The sequence below is a fragment of the Rutidosis leptorrhynchoides genome, chromosome 7, assembly GCF_046630445.1.
Source record: "Rutidosis leptorrhynchoides isolate AG116_Rl617_1_P2 chromosome 7, CSIRO_AGI_Rlap_v1, whole genome shotgun sequence".
Lineage (NCBI taxonomy): Eukaryota > Viridiplantae > Streptophyta > Magnoliopsida > Asterales > Asteraceae > Rutidosis > Rutidosis leptorrhynchoides.
Genome location: NC_092339.1, coordinates 171457784 through 171473581, shown reverse-complemented (window position 1 = coordinate 171473581; position 15798 = coordinate 171457784).

Genomic DNA, 15798 nt, shown 5'->3' with positions numbered 1-15798 from the left:
ACAAACTACATTGGCATAACTTGCTCCGACACTACTTGCTCCGTCATTACTCGTTCCGACACCATTTGTTCCTTTCGTTCTATTAACCCCTAGTCCGAAGACCTCACACTTCATTGTGCTATGACCATTTCTTTTACACTTGTTGCAAAATTTGGTGCAGAACCCCGAGTGATACTTTTCACACCTTTGGCATAGCTGCTTCTGATTGTTGTTGTTGTTGCGGTTATTATTGTTGTTGGGATGATTGTTGTAGTTGCTGTTGTTGTTGTTGTTGTTGTTGTTGGGCCGTTTGTTGTAGTTGCGATTGATGTTGCGATTATTGGGATAATTGTTGCGATTATTGTTGTAATTGCTGTTGTTGTTGTATTGGTGATTCTTATCACCGTTTTCCTCCCACTTTCTTTTGACTTGCTTCACATTGGCCTCTTCAGTAGTCTGTTCTTTAATTCTTTCTTCAATCTGGTTCACTAGTTTGTGAGCCATTCTACATGCCTGTTGTATGGAGGCGGGCTCGTGTGAACTTATATCTTCTTGGATTCTTTCCGGTAATCCTTTCACAAACGCGTCGATTTTCTCTTCCTCATCTTCGAATGCTCCCGGACACAATAGGCACAATTCTGTGAATCGTCTTTCGTACGTGGTAATATCAAATCCTTGGGTCCGTAACCCTCTAAGTTCTGTCTTGAGCTTATTGACCTCGGTTCTGGGACGGTACTTCTCGTTCATCAAGTGCTTGAATGCTGACCATGGTAGTGCGTACGCATCGTCTTGTCCCACTTGCTCTAGATAGGTATTCCACCATGTTAATGCAGAACCTGTAAAGGTATGCGTAGCATACTTCACTTTGTCCTCTTCAGTACACTTACTTATGGAAAACACCGATTCGACCTTCTCGGTCCACCGTTTCAATCCGATCGGTCCTTCGGTTCCATCAAATTCCAAAGGTTTGCAGGCAGTGAATTCTTTGTAGGTGCATCCTACACGATTTCCTGTACTGCTAGATCCAAGGTTATTGTTGGTATGTAGCGCAGCCTGTACTGCGGCTATGTTTGAAGCTAGAAAAGTACGGAATTCCTCTTCATTCATATTCACGGTGTGTCGAGTAGTCGGTGCCATTTCCTTCAAAATAGTCAAATGGAACAAGTTAATCATACAGAATATTAAGAGTAGTTAATAGTATTTCGTAGCATAATATGAACTCATTTATAAAAGCTTTTTCTTCATATTAGCGTTTTATAAGTTTAAATTTGGGTAGTACCTACCCGTTAAGTTCATACTTAGTAGCTAATATACAATTCAACTACTACAATTCTATATGAAAAACTGATTATAATAATATTTCGCGTTCAAACTTTTACACAATATTTTACAAACTTACAGTACCGCTTATTTTACATATAGCATGAAATATAGCACACAATAAATTTGATACAAGATGGTTGTGAAGATAATTCTAGCTAGTACACAAGTCGTTCAGCAAAGGCAATAAAGACACGTAATTCATACGTCCAGAAACAAGTCATGCATTCTGGTTTTACTAGGATTACTTCCCATCCTTGGTCTTGTGGAACATAACCGTTATGGCCGTTGATAAGACAGCGTGTTGTAACGTCGTCAAAGGGACGAGGGTTACGTAATGTCCAACAGTCCCGTAACAATCTAAAAACCTCATTTCTTACCCCAATTACCGACTCCGTCACTTGTGGGAACGTTTTGTTTAATAGTTGTAGCCCAATGTTCTTGTTCTCACTTTGGTGAGAAGCGAACATTACTAATCCGTAAGCATAACATGCTTCTTTATGTTGCATGTTAGCCGCTTTTTCTAAATCACGAAGTCCAATATTCGGATATATTGAGTCAAAATAATTTCTTAACCCATTGCGTAAAATAGCATTTGGGTTCCCCGCAATATATGCGTCAAAGTAAACACATCGTAACTTATGGATTTCCCAATGTGATATCCCCCATCTTTCGAACGAAAGCCTTTTATAAATCAAGGCATTCTTGGAACGTTCTTCGAATGTCTTACAAACTGATCTCGCCTTAAATAGTTGTGCCGAAGAATTCTGACCGACTCTAGACAAGATTTCATCAATCATGTCTCCGGGTAGGTCTCTTAAAATATTGGGTTGTCTATCCATTTTGTGTTTTTATACTGTAAAATAGAACAAGAGTTAGATTCATAAAAAAAATACTTATTAATACAAGCAATTTTTACATATATCATAAAGCATAAGCACACTATATTACATATATTACACCACACGAATACAACTATCTTATTCCGACTCGCTTGTTTCTTCTTCTTCTTCAGTTTTGGTTCGTTTTGCCAAGTTTCTAGGGATATATGATGTTCCCCTAATACGAGCCGTCGTTTTCCACATTGGTTTAGAAAAACCTGGTGGTTTAGAGGTTCCCGGGTCATTGTTACAACTTAAGGACTTCGGGGGTTGACGATACATATAAAGTTCATCGGGGTTGGAATTAGATTTCTCTATTTTTATGCCCTTTCCCTTATTATTTTCTTTTGCCTTTTTAAATTCAGTTGGGGTAATTTCTATAACATCATCGGAATTCTCGTCGGAATCCGATTCATTGGAGAATTGGTAATCCTCCCAATATTTTGCTTCCTTGGCGGAAACACCATTGACCATAATTAACCTTGGTCGGTTGGTTGAGGATTTTCTTTTACTTAACCGTTTTATTATTTCCCCCACCGGTTCTATTTCTTCATCCGGTTCCGATTCTTCTTCCGGTTCCGATTCTTCTTCCGGTTCCGACTCTTCTTCCGGTTCCTCTTCGGGAACTTGTGAATCAGTCCACGAATCATTCCAATTTATATTTGACTCTTCATTATTATTAGGTGAGTCAATGAGACTTGTTCTAGAGGTAGACATCTATCACATAATATCAAACGCGTTAAGAGATTAATATATCACATAATATTCACATGTTAAAAATATATAGTTTCCAACAAAATTTGTTAAGCAATCATTTTTCAAGTAAACACGGTCGAAGTCCAGACTCACTAATGCATCCTAATAAACTCGATAAGACACACTAATGCAAAATTCTGGTTCTTTAAGACCAACGCTCGAATACCAACTGAAATGTCCCGTTCTTATTGATTAAAAACGTTCCATATTAATTGATTTCGTTGCGAGGTTTTGACCTCTATATGAGACGTTTTTCAAAGACTGCATTCATTTTAAAACAAACCATAACCTTTATTTCATCAATAAAGGTTTAAAAAGCTTTACGTAGATTATCAAATAATGATAATCTAAAATATCCTGTTTACAAACGACCATTACATAATGGTATACAATACAAATATGTTACAACAAAATAAGTTTCTTGAATGCAGTTTTTACACAATATCAGACAAGCATGGACTCCAAATCTCGTCCTTATTTAAGTATGCGACAGCGGAAGCTCTTAATAATCACCTGAGAATAAACATGCTTAAAACGTCAACAAAAATGTTGGTGAGTTATAGGTTTAACATATATATATCAAATCGTAACAATAGACCACAAGATTTCATATTTCAATACACATCCCATACATAGAGATAAAAATCATTCATATGGTGAACACCTGGTAACCGACATTAACAAGATGCATATATAAGAATATCCCCATCATTCCGGGACACCCTTCGGATATGATATAAATTTCGAAGTACTAAAGCATCCGGTACTTTGGATGGGGTTTGTTAGGCCCAATAGATCTATCTTTAGGATTCACGTCAATTAGGGTGTCTGTTCCCTAATTCTTAGATTACCAGACTTAATAAAAAGGGGCATATTCGTTTTAGATAATTCAACCATAGAATGTAGTTTCACGTACTTGTGTCTATTTTGTAAATCATTTATAAAACCTGCATGTATTCTCATCCCAAAAATATTAGATTTTTAAAAGTGGGACTATAACTCACTTTCACAGATTTTTACTTCGTCGGGAAGTAAGACTTGGCCACTGGTTGATTCACGAACCTATAACAATATATACATATATATCAAAGTATGTTCAAAATATATTTACAACACTTTTAATATATTTTGATGTTTTAAGTTTATTAAGTCAGCTGTCCTCGTTAGTAACCTACAACTAGTTGTCCACAGTTAGATGTACAGAAATAAATCGATAAATATTATCTTGAATCAATCCACAACCCAGTGTATACGTATCTCAGTATTGATCACAACTCAAACTATATATATTTTGGAATCAACCTCAACCCTGTATAGCTAACTCCAACATTCACATATAGAGTGTCTATGGTTGTTCCGAAATATATATAGATGTGTCGACATGATAGGTCGAAACATTGTATACGTGTCTATGGTATCTCAAGATTACATAATATACAATACAAGTTGATTAAGTTATGGTTGGAATAGATTTGTTACCAATTTTCACGTAGCTAAAATGAGAAAAATTATCCAATCTTGTTTTACCCATAACTTCTTCATTTTAAATCCGTTTTGAGTGAATAAAATTGCTGTGGTTTCATATTGAACTCTATTTTATGAATCTAAACAGAAAAATTATAGGTTTATAGTCAGAAAAATAAGTTACAAGTCGTTTTTGTAAAGGTAGTCATTTCAGTCGAAAGAACGACGTCTAGATGACCATTTTAGAAAACATACTTCCACTTTGAGTTTAACCAAAATTTTTGGATATAGTTTCATGTTCATAATAAAAATCATTTTCTCAGAATAACAACTTTTAAATCAAAGTTTATCATAGTTTTTAATTAACTAACCCAAAACAGCCCGCGGTGTTACTACGACGGCGTAAATCCGGTTTTACGGTGTGTTTCGTGTTTCCAGGTTTTAAATCATTAAGTTAGCATATCATATAGATATAGAGCATGTGTTTAGTTGATTTTAAAAGTCAAGTTAGAAGGATTAACTTTTGTTTGCGAACAAGTTTAGAATTAACTAAACTATGTTCTAGTGATTACAAGTTTAAACCTTCGAATAAGATAGCTTTATATGTATGAATCGAATGATGTTATGAACATCATTACTACCTTAAGTTCCTTGGATAAACCTACTGGAAAAGAGAAAAATGGATCTAGCTTCAACGGATCCTTGGATGGCTCGAAGTTCTTGAAGCAGAATCATGACACGAAAACAAGTTCAAGTAAGATCATCACTTGAAATAAGATTGTTATAGTTATAGAAATTGAACCAAAGTTTGAATATGATTATTACCTTGTATTAGAATGATAACCTACTGTAAGAAACAAAGATTTCTTGAGGTTGGATGATCACCATACAAGATTGGAAGTGAGCTAGCAAACTTGAAAGTATTCTTGATTTTATTTAACTAGAACTTGTAGAATATATGAAGAACACTTAGAACTTGAAGATAGAACTTGAGAGAGATCAATTAGATGAAGAAAATTGAAGAATGAAAGTGTTTGTAGGTGTTTTTGGTCGTTGGTGTATGGATTAGATATAAAGGATATGTAATTTTGTTTTCATGTAAATAAGTCATGAATGATTACTCATATTTTTGTAATTTTATGAGATATTTCATGCTAGTTGCCAAATGATGGTTCCCACATGTATTAGGTGACTCACATGGGCTGCTAAGAGTTGATCATTGGAGTGTATATACCAATAGTACATACATCTAAAAACTGTGTATTGTACGAGTACGAATACGGGTGCATACGAGTAGAATTGTTGATGAAACTGAACGAGGATGTAATTTTAAGAATTTTTGTTAAGTAGAAGTATTTTGATAAGTGTATTGAAGTCTTTCAAAAGTGTATAAATACATATTAAAACACTACATGTATATACATTTTAACTGAGTCGTTAAGTCATCGTTAGTCGTTACATGTAAGTGTTGTTTTGAAACCTTTAGGTTAACGATCTTGTTAAATGTTGTTAACCAAATGTTTATAATATCAAATGAGATTTTAAATTATTATATTATCATGATATTATCATGTATGAATATCTCTTAATATGATATATATACATTAAATGTCTTTACAACGATAATCGTTACATATATGTCTCGTTTAAAAATCATTAAGTTAGTAGTCTTGTTTTTACATATGTAGTTCATTGTTAATATACTTAATGATATGTTTACTTATCATAGTATCATGTTAACTATATATATATCCATATATATGTCATCATATAGTTTTTACAAGTTTTAACGTTCGTGAATCACCGGTCAACTTGGGTGGTCAATTGTCTATATGAAACATATTTCAATTAATCAATTCTTAACAAGTTTGATTGCTTAACATGTTGGAAACATTTAATCATGTAAATATCAATCTCAATTAATATAAATAAACATGGAAAAATTCGGGTCACTACACAATGACTCCTCACCGAGTCCCACGCAATGAAACTCCCGAACAAGCTCTTCAATGAATGATAGCAACCGCCGTAGATGCGGCCATGGCCGGTCACTCTTCCAACAACAATAACAATAACAACAACCACAACAACAACAACAATGGAGCTGGTAACTCAAACAAGGGATGCTCCTACAAAGCTTTCATGGGGTGCAAACCTCATACTTTCAGTGGAACCGGAGGAACGGTTGCTCTCACACGATGGTTTGAGCAAATGGGAGCCGTATTTAGCATAAGCGGTTGTCGGGACCAAGACAAGGTCAAATATTCTATCCACACTTTCGCCGGTATCTCTCTCACATGGTGGAATACGTATGTACAATCGGTGGGTACCGATGAAGTCCACGCTCTCTCTTGGTCCGATTTAAAAGATAAGATGATCACCGAATACTTTCCGCGTGAAGAGACCCGAAGGCTCGAAAGCGGGCTAAGAAGTTTGAAAGCGGTCGGAAACGAACTCAATGCTTATAATCAACGGTTTGCCGAGCTAGCTCTAATGTGTCCCAACCTTTTAAATCCCGAGCCTCTACGAGTTGAACTTTACATGGATGGCCTTCCTAAGAGCATCAAACACGGGGAAATGTCATCCAAACTCGCCAACCTACAAGAAGCTTTAAAGATGGCCCGCCAATTGATTGAAACAGTGGATGAAATCGTAGTACCGGCACCTAAGGTCGAGGATAAATCGGGTGGCAACAAAATAAAATGGGAAGCCTCTCAATCAAGCAACTACAACAACAACAACTTCACCAAGAAACCCTTCACCTCGAACGGCAAGAAAAGTTATGCCAGAACTAAACCTTTTTACAACAAATGCCACAAGCATCACTTTGGTGAATGTGGCAAGCTAATTTGCCACCGGTGCCAAGGAAGTGGTCATATGGCCAACGATTGTAGAAATACCGCCCCCGTCGCTCGAAAGGGGCCCGATGCACCAAAGACGGTCACTTGTTACGGATGTGGCCAACAAGGTCATTTTAGAAATGCATGCCCAAAGAAGCAAGCTAACCCCGATACGTGTGGTCGATCTTTCAACATTAACACCGAGGAAGCCCGAGATGACAATGAACTAGTCACAGGTACGTTTCTTCTCAACAATTCTTATGTCTCTTGCTTATTCGATTCGGGTGCCGATAAGAGTTTTGTATACAAGACTTTAACTCATTCTTTTAGCACTCCACCACTCCCACTAGATACTACTTATACCATTGAAGTGCCCAACGGGAAACTATTGAGTGCCGGCAAATTTTATCGGGGGTGTACGTTAAACTTAATGGGTAAAGAGTTTGAAATTGACTTGAAACCTATAGAACTAGGGAGCTTCAATGTAATAATTGGTATGGATTGGTTAGCCAAAATGAAATCACACATCCTTTATGATCTTAAAGCGATTCAAATTTCTATCGAGAATGGTGAACCCTTGATTGTCTATGGCGATAAGAGTTGCACCGGACTCAACCTCGTCTCGTGCCTTAAAGTTGAAAAATATCTTCGTAAAGGTTGTTTACCAATCCTAGCCCACGTTAAGAAAGTCGAGACCGATGAGAAGCATATCGATGATGTGCCAATTGTTAGTGTACCCATAGCACGTGCACCATATAGACTTGCCGGGTCTTCAACCTCATCGACCGGTAGAATTCCAAATCGATCTTATTCCGGGAGTCGCACCCATAGCACATGCACCATATATACTTGCTCTATCCGAAATACAAGAATTTCAAAGTCAAATTCAAGAACTACTCGACCGTGGTTTTATCCAACCTAGCCATTCACCATGGGGCGTTCTAATTTTATTCGTTAAGAAGAAAGATGGATCCCAACGAATGTGCATTGATTATCGTGAACTAAATAAATTGACGGTTAAGAACCGATATCCTCTTCCTCGCATCGATGACCTCTTTGATCAACTACAAGGGTCTTGTGTATATTTAAAAATCGACCTCCGCTCGGGTTATCATCAGCTAATAGTTAAGGGGGAAGATGTCTCCAAAACCACTTTTCAGACTCGCTATGGTAGTTACGAATTCCTTGTCATGCCATTTGGTCTAACTAATGCACCGACGGTGTTCATGGATCTTATGAACCGTGTGTGCAAACCGTATCTCGACAAGTTCGTTATTGTATTCATCGATATCTTAGTCTATTCTAAAAGAGAACAAGAACATGAACAACACCTTCGACTCGTGCTCGAACTCTTGAGACAAGAATGACTCTATGCTAAATTTTCCAAGTGTGAATTTTGGTTGAAGGAGGTTCAATTTCTTGGTCACGTTGTAAGCGATCAAGGTATTAAGGTCGATCCCGCAAAAATTGAAGCCATTAGCAAATGGAAAACCCCTACTACCCCCACTCACATTCGACAATTCTTAGGCCTCGTCGGGTACTATCGTAGATTCATCGAAAACTTCTCTTTAGTTGCACGTCCTCTAACCACGTTAACCCACAAGGGAAGGAAATTCATTTGGTCAACCGAGCAAGAATCCACATTTCAAATCTTGAAGAAAAAGTTAACCACCGCCCCTATCTTGTCGCTTCCCGAAGGCATTGATGATTTTGTTGTATATTGCGATGCCTTGAAACATGGTTTTGGGTGTGTATTGATGCAATGAAAGAAGGTCATTGCTTATGCCTCCCGACAATTAAAAATTCACGAACGGAATTACACGACCCATGATCTCGAACTCAGAGCCGTTGTCTTTGCACTCAAAATTTGGAGACACTATCTTTATGGGACCAAGAGTACTATCTTCACCGATCATAAAAGCCTCCAACACATCTTCGACCAAAAACAACTAAACATGCGACAATAACGGTGGATTAAAACTTTGAACGATTACGATTGTGAGCTTCGTTACCATCCTGGGAAGGCAAATGTAGTAGCCGATGCCTTAAGTCGAAAGGAAAGGATGGTGCCTCTTCGTGTCCGAGCTTCAAACATCACCATCCACACCAATCTCAATAACCAAATTCGCGTAGCCCAAGACGAGGCTCTCAAGGATGAAAACATCTCTCTCGAATGCTTGAACGTCCTCGCCTCTCGATTCGAAGTTAAGGAGACCGGACTCCGATATTTCGCCGGAAGAATTTGGGTGCCTAGTTATGGGGATTTGCGAAGCCTTATTCTAGACGAAGCCCATAAGTCAAGGTATTTGATTCACCCCCGTTCCAATAAGATGTACCACGACCTCAAGGAACAATATTGGTGCCTGATAATGCTAAAAACGAACATATATTTCATAGCATTATCCCTCAAGAAAGACAAGCTTTTGGTTGCAATTGTTCTATTTACAAGTTATATTCGTTTAAATAATAAAAGGTGAAGACAAAAGACAGATTCGACGAATTGAAGACGCAAACGACCAAAAAGCTAAAAAATACAAAGTACAATCCAAGTGGTTCAAATTATTGATGAGAAACGTCTAAAAGTTACAAGAGTACGAGAGAGCAAAACGCAAAGTACAAGATATTAAATAGTACGCAAGGACGTTCAAAAATCCGAAACCGGGACATGAACCAACTATCAACGCGCGACGCAACGGAGCTAAAATGACAAGTCAACTATGTACATGAATATAATATAATATATAAATAATTCTTAAAATTATATATATATTATATTATATATTAAAAACCGTGCAAACTAGCAAACAAGAGGATGTGGTCTGATCCAGCTGGCCATGCGATCGCATGGCCTGGACACACAAAAACCATGCGGTCGCATGGTTTACTGTAGCAGCTCAAGTCCTATAAATCTCACGAATTCTGGCCGATTTATTTACACAATATTCAATCTCTCTCACTCTTTGATATATATATATATATATATATATATATATATATATATATATATATATATATATATATATATATATATATTTTAATTATAATTTTAATTTTAAGTTAATAATAATAAGGTTATAGTGGCGAATGTTGTAAGTTTATAAGTCAAAATTTTGTTCGTGTAACACTACGCGATTAATACTCATTGTAAGTTATGTTTAACCTTTTTAAATTAATGTCTCGTAGCTAAGTTATTATTATGCTTATTTAAGCCGAAGTAATCATGATGTGGAGCTAAATATTAAAGACGGGGTAATTGGGCTTTGTACCATAATTGGGGTTTGAATAAAAGATCGACACTTGTAGAAATTGGACTATGCACTATTAATGGGCTTTATATTTGTTTAACTGAATGATAGTTCGTTAATTTAATATAGAGATTTACAATTTAACGTATCTATAAATAACCATATACACTCGATCGGACACGATGAGCGGCATATTTATAAGTACTAATAATCGTTCATTTAACCGGACACGGGAATGAATTAATAGTCAATGGACTCATTAAAACAGGGGTGAATTACATACAAGGACACTTGGTGTAATTATTAATAAATTATTAAAACCTTGGATTGCACGCAGTCGATATGCTGGTGTAATCATTAACAAAGTATTAAGACCTTATTACAGTTTAAGTCCCCAATTAGTTGGAATATTTGACTTCGGGTATAAGGATAATTTGACGAGGACACTCGCACTTTATATTTATGACTGATGGACTGTTATGGACAAAAACCGTATGGACATATTGAATAATCCAGGACAAAGGACAATTAACCCATGGTAATAAATTAAAATCAACACGTCAAACATCATGGTTACGGAAGTTTAAATAAGCATAATTCCTTTATATTATATCTCATCGCACTTTTATTTACTGCAATTTTATTTATCGTCATTTTAATTATCGCACTTTTATTTATCGCAATTTTATTATCGTCTTTTACTTTACGCTTTAAATTAAGTTATATTTATTTTTAATTTTTTACATTAGGTTTTAATTGTGGCTTAAGACATAAAATTGACAAACCGGTCACTAAACGGTAAAACCCCCTTTATAATAATAATACTACTTATATATATATATATATATATATATATATATATATATATATATATATATATATATATATATATATATATATATATATATATATATATATATATATATAAATATATAGTGGTAGGATCAAGAGGGAAGTAACCATTCGGGGGAAAGCCGGGGGAAGCAAAAACTTTTTTTTTCGTTTTTTGAAAAAACTTTGTTCACGAACATTATAGATGAGATGAAAATATGAACATTTAGTAGAGACACTTTGTGATAAATGTTTTTATTTTGGCGGGAAAACGCTCAAAGAAGTAATATATAACAATTATCGTGTTTTTCGAGCGTATTTTGAGGTTTTGGTTATTGGGGTTTAGATATTAGGGTTTAGATATTAGGGTTTATAGGGTTTAGATATTATGGTTTAGAAATTTAGGGTTTAGGGTTTAGATTTAGGGTTTAGATTTAGGATTTAGATTGAGTTTTTAACACGAACGGTTTAGAGTTTAGGGTCTAGGGTTTGCTGTTTTGGGTTTATGGAATAAACCCAAAACACCAAACCCCAAACTCTAAACCCTAAACTCTAAATCGGGCTAAATTTTACTTCACAAAACATGAAAAAAAAAACGTTCATATTCTTCACGAACAATATTATCTTGAATGTTATTTTTATCGATCGTTTTCCAGCCTAAATAATAACATTCATCACGAAGTGTCTCTTCTAAATGTTCATATTTTCGTGTGATCTTGATGCCGGAAAAAAAAATTCAAAAAAAACGAAAAAAAAAAAAAATTTTGCTTCCCCCCGATTGGTTACTTCCCCATTGATCCTGCCCCCATATATATATATATATATATATATATACAAATATAGTTTAAAAATATAGCGTTAAACTTGGCTAGCGTTAAACTTGGCTAGCTCCCTGCGGAACGAACCGGACTTACTAAAAACTACACTACTTTACGATTAGGTACACTGCCTATAGTGTTGTAGCAAGGTTTAGGTATATCCACTCTAATAATAAATAAATAACTTGTGTAAAGTTGTATCATTTTTAATAGTATTTCGCAATAAAAATATAACTATTTCGTATACACCTCGCACAACATCAAGTATTTTTGGTGCCGCTGTCGGAGATCATCTTAAACGCCGAAGCGAAACGCTATATAATTTTTTTTTATTAAGTTTTAATTTATTTTCATAAAATAACGTTTTAAATATTAAAAATAAAAATTTAAAACATAAAAAAAAGAGTAAAAAGAAAATATATATTTTATAAAGTATAAAAGTATTTTTTTAGAAATATAAGTGTATTTTAATTACTTATTTTAAATTTTGTAAAATTATAAAGTAAAAAAATAAATAAATAAAAATACATGTTGAACCTGTCGATTTTGAACCTGCATGTGAATTGAACCTGACCCTCATGCGATCGCATGAGGATTCAGTTATAAAGCCATGCGACCGCATGGTCGTGTCTGACAGGTCCTGAACCTGAGCTGGTACGGATAGGGTTTGTGTTTAATTAATATTAGTATTATTAATTAATTAAGATTAGGGTTTAATTAAATAATAGATAGTTTAAATTTTAATTAAATTTGTATTTTAAGTTCTAATTAGTTATAAAATTAGTACTTTTATAAAATAATAATATAAAAACAATATTTTTATAAAAAAAATTGTATTTTTATAACTTTAGTTTTATTTTTATATTTTCGTATCTTTTTATTAGTTTAGTACGTAATTGTATATTTAGCGTTCGTACTTAGTTTTAAATTTAGTTTTTGTCGTAGTTATTTTATATTTCTAGATTTCTAGGCTTTGCCGTAAAATTCCTTAAGTGCTTTTTCTTTAGACTAAGATTTAGGTGCTTTAGAATTTTACGATGTCGCTTATCGCCTTAATATTTTATAGATTTTAGTGACTTTTAAGTTATTGCCGTTTTGAATATAGAATTCCTTTTAAGCTATTAACCTTTAGACGTAAGTTTTAATTTTTAGTATTTAGTACCTTTTAAGTTTCGACGCGCTACTTTCTTATTATTATTTTTTCGATCTTTGTTTTTCGACGCTTATTTTTTGACGTTTTTCGACGCACTCTTTTTCTTTCTTATTTCTCGACGCTCTAGTTTTTAGGACATAGAATTTTTTTTTTTATTTTCTTTAAATTTCGACGAAAAATTATTTTAAGTGGTTAAATTGATAGACATCCAAAATATTCTGGTTCATAGTAATAGTTGGATTTGTTAGTGGCGAGTTGTGGGCTTCCGATTTAAAGGGTCCTGGCTACCTGCTGCATCTATTGGCTATTCGAAACGTGGGCAAAATCAGAAAAGTCTATTAATTTGATAACTTATATAATTTTTATCTTTTATAACTAATAGGATATTCAATGAATGCACCGAGCAAAACGTTCACCACCTTTCATACGTTCGCCACCTGTAACTCGATCAAGACATCTTGCCAATATTGTCGCCGTTGATTTTTCTTTAGAATCGACATCTAGTCGACCAAGTACTCCAATTCAAATTTCCGATAATCCATTTTTTGAACCCGACCTCACAATTGAGAATCCGGAGGATATTCAAGGACAATTTAGAGATCCTGAATCACTAATCATTCCTCCTGAACCACAAATCACTCATCCAAAGATTGTCGAGGAAGAAACCATTAAATCAGAATCCTCCCGTGATTCAGATTCAACAAATTCAATCATGGAAAATCTGGAACCTCTAAGTATGGAAGACCGAATGAGGGCTAAATGCACTGGCCAAGGTCACGCAATTACTCAACCAGACATTAATGCGCCAGATTATGAAATCAAAGGACAAATCCTACACATGGTAACTAATCAATGCCAATTTAGTGGTGCGCCGAAGGAAGATCTAAACGAACATCTTCGTACCTTTAATAGGATCTGTACTCTATTTAAAATTCGAGAAGCGGAGGATGAACAGATCTATCTCATGTTATTTCCCTGGACTTTAAAGGGAGAAGCCAAAGATTGGTTAGAATCGTTACCTGAAGGGGCGATTGATACATGGGATGTCTTAGTTGAAAATTTTCTTAAACAATTCTTTCCGGCATCTAAAGCCGTGAGACTTCAAGGAGAAATAGTTATGTTCACACAAAAGCCAAATGAAACTTTATATGAGGCGTGGACAAGATTTGGAAAGTTATTGAGAGGATGTCCGCAACATGGTTTAGACACTTATCAAATAGTACAAATATTCTACCAAGGATGCGACATCACTACACGAAAAGACATCGACATAGCAGCTGGTGGTTCCATTATGAAGAAAACCGCAACTGAAGCTTACAAAATTATTGATAACACTGCTTCCCACTCACATGAGTGGCACCAAGAAAAAGATATCGTTAGATCATCTAAAGCGGCTAGAGCCGATTCTAGCCATGACTTTGATTCCATTTCCACAAAGATAGATGTTGTCGAAAGACGAATGGAAAAGATGACTAAAGATATTCACTCAATACGAATTAATTGTAAGCATTGTGGAGGACCACATTTGACAAAAAGATTGTCTCAGTATTGAACAAACAATGGAACAAAGAGAGAATGTTTCATACATGAACCAAAGGCTTGGAAATAATTATCAGAATAATTATCAACCGCCAAGACCAAACTACAATCAGAATTATAACTGAAATGTTCCATACAACAATCAACAAGGTCCTAGCAATCAACAAGTATCTAACAATACTTACAATCAGCAAACACCTATTTTTCCAATTAAACCACCACAAACCGATGATAAAAAGCCAAATTTAGAAGATATGATGTCGAAGCTAGTTGAATCTCAAACGCAGTTTTTCACATCTCAGAAACAAACTGATGAACAAAATGCCCAAGCATTTAGAAATCAACAAGCTTCTATTCAAAATCTGGAACAAGAAGTAAGCAACCAAGCAAGGTTGATAGGTGAAAGAAAATCGGGGAGTCTACCTAGTGATACAAATGCTAACCCCCGGAATGAAACAGCTAAAGCCATTACCACAAGAAGTGGTATTACACTTAAACCACCTGAAATGCCTGTAAATTCTGATGACTCTATTCCTACTCCACAAGAACCACAATCTTAGCAAGAGAAGGAAACAGAACCGGTAGTTGAAAAGGTTAATGAAGATAACACAGTTAAGGCTAAACCTTATGTTAAACCATACCAACCACCACTTCTTTACCGGAGTAAAATGAGAAAAGAAAGACTTGAAGCCGATCAATCCAAATTCTTGGATATGTTAAAAAAATAAATGTTAATCTTCCTTTCATTGATGTGATTTCAGGAATGCCAAGATATGCTAAATTCTTGAAAGATCTAACCACAAATAGAAAGAAAATGGAAGAACTCTCGGCTGTTACTATGAATGCTAATTGTTCTACAGTGCTATTGAATAAGATACCAGAAAAACTCTCAGATCCAGGAAGTTTCACAATTCCATGTTTTCTGGGTAGTCTTAGTTCAATAGAAGCATTGGCAGACTTAGGTGCTAGTAT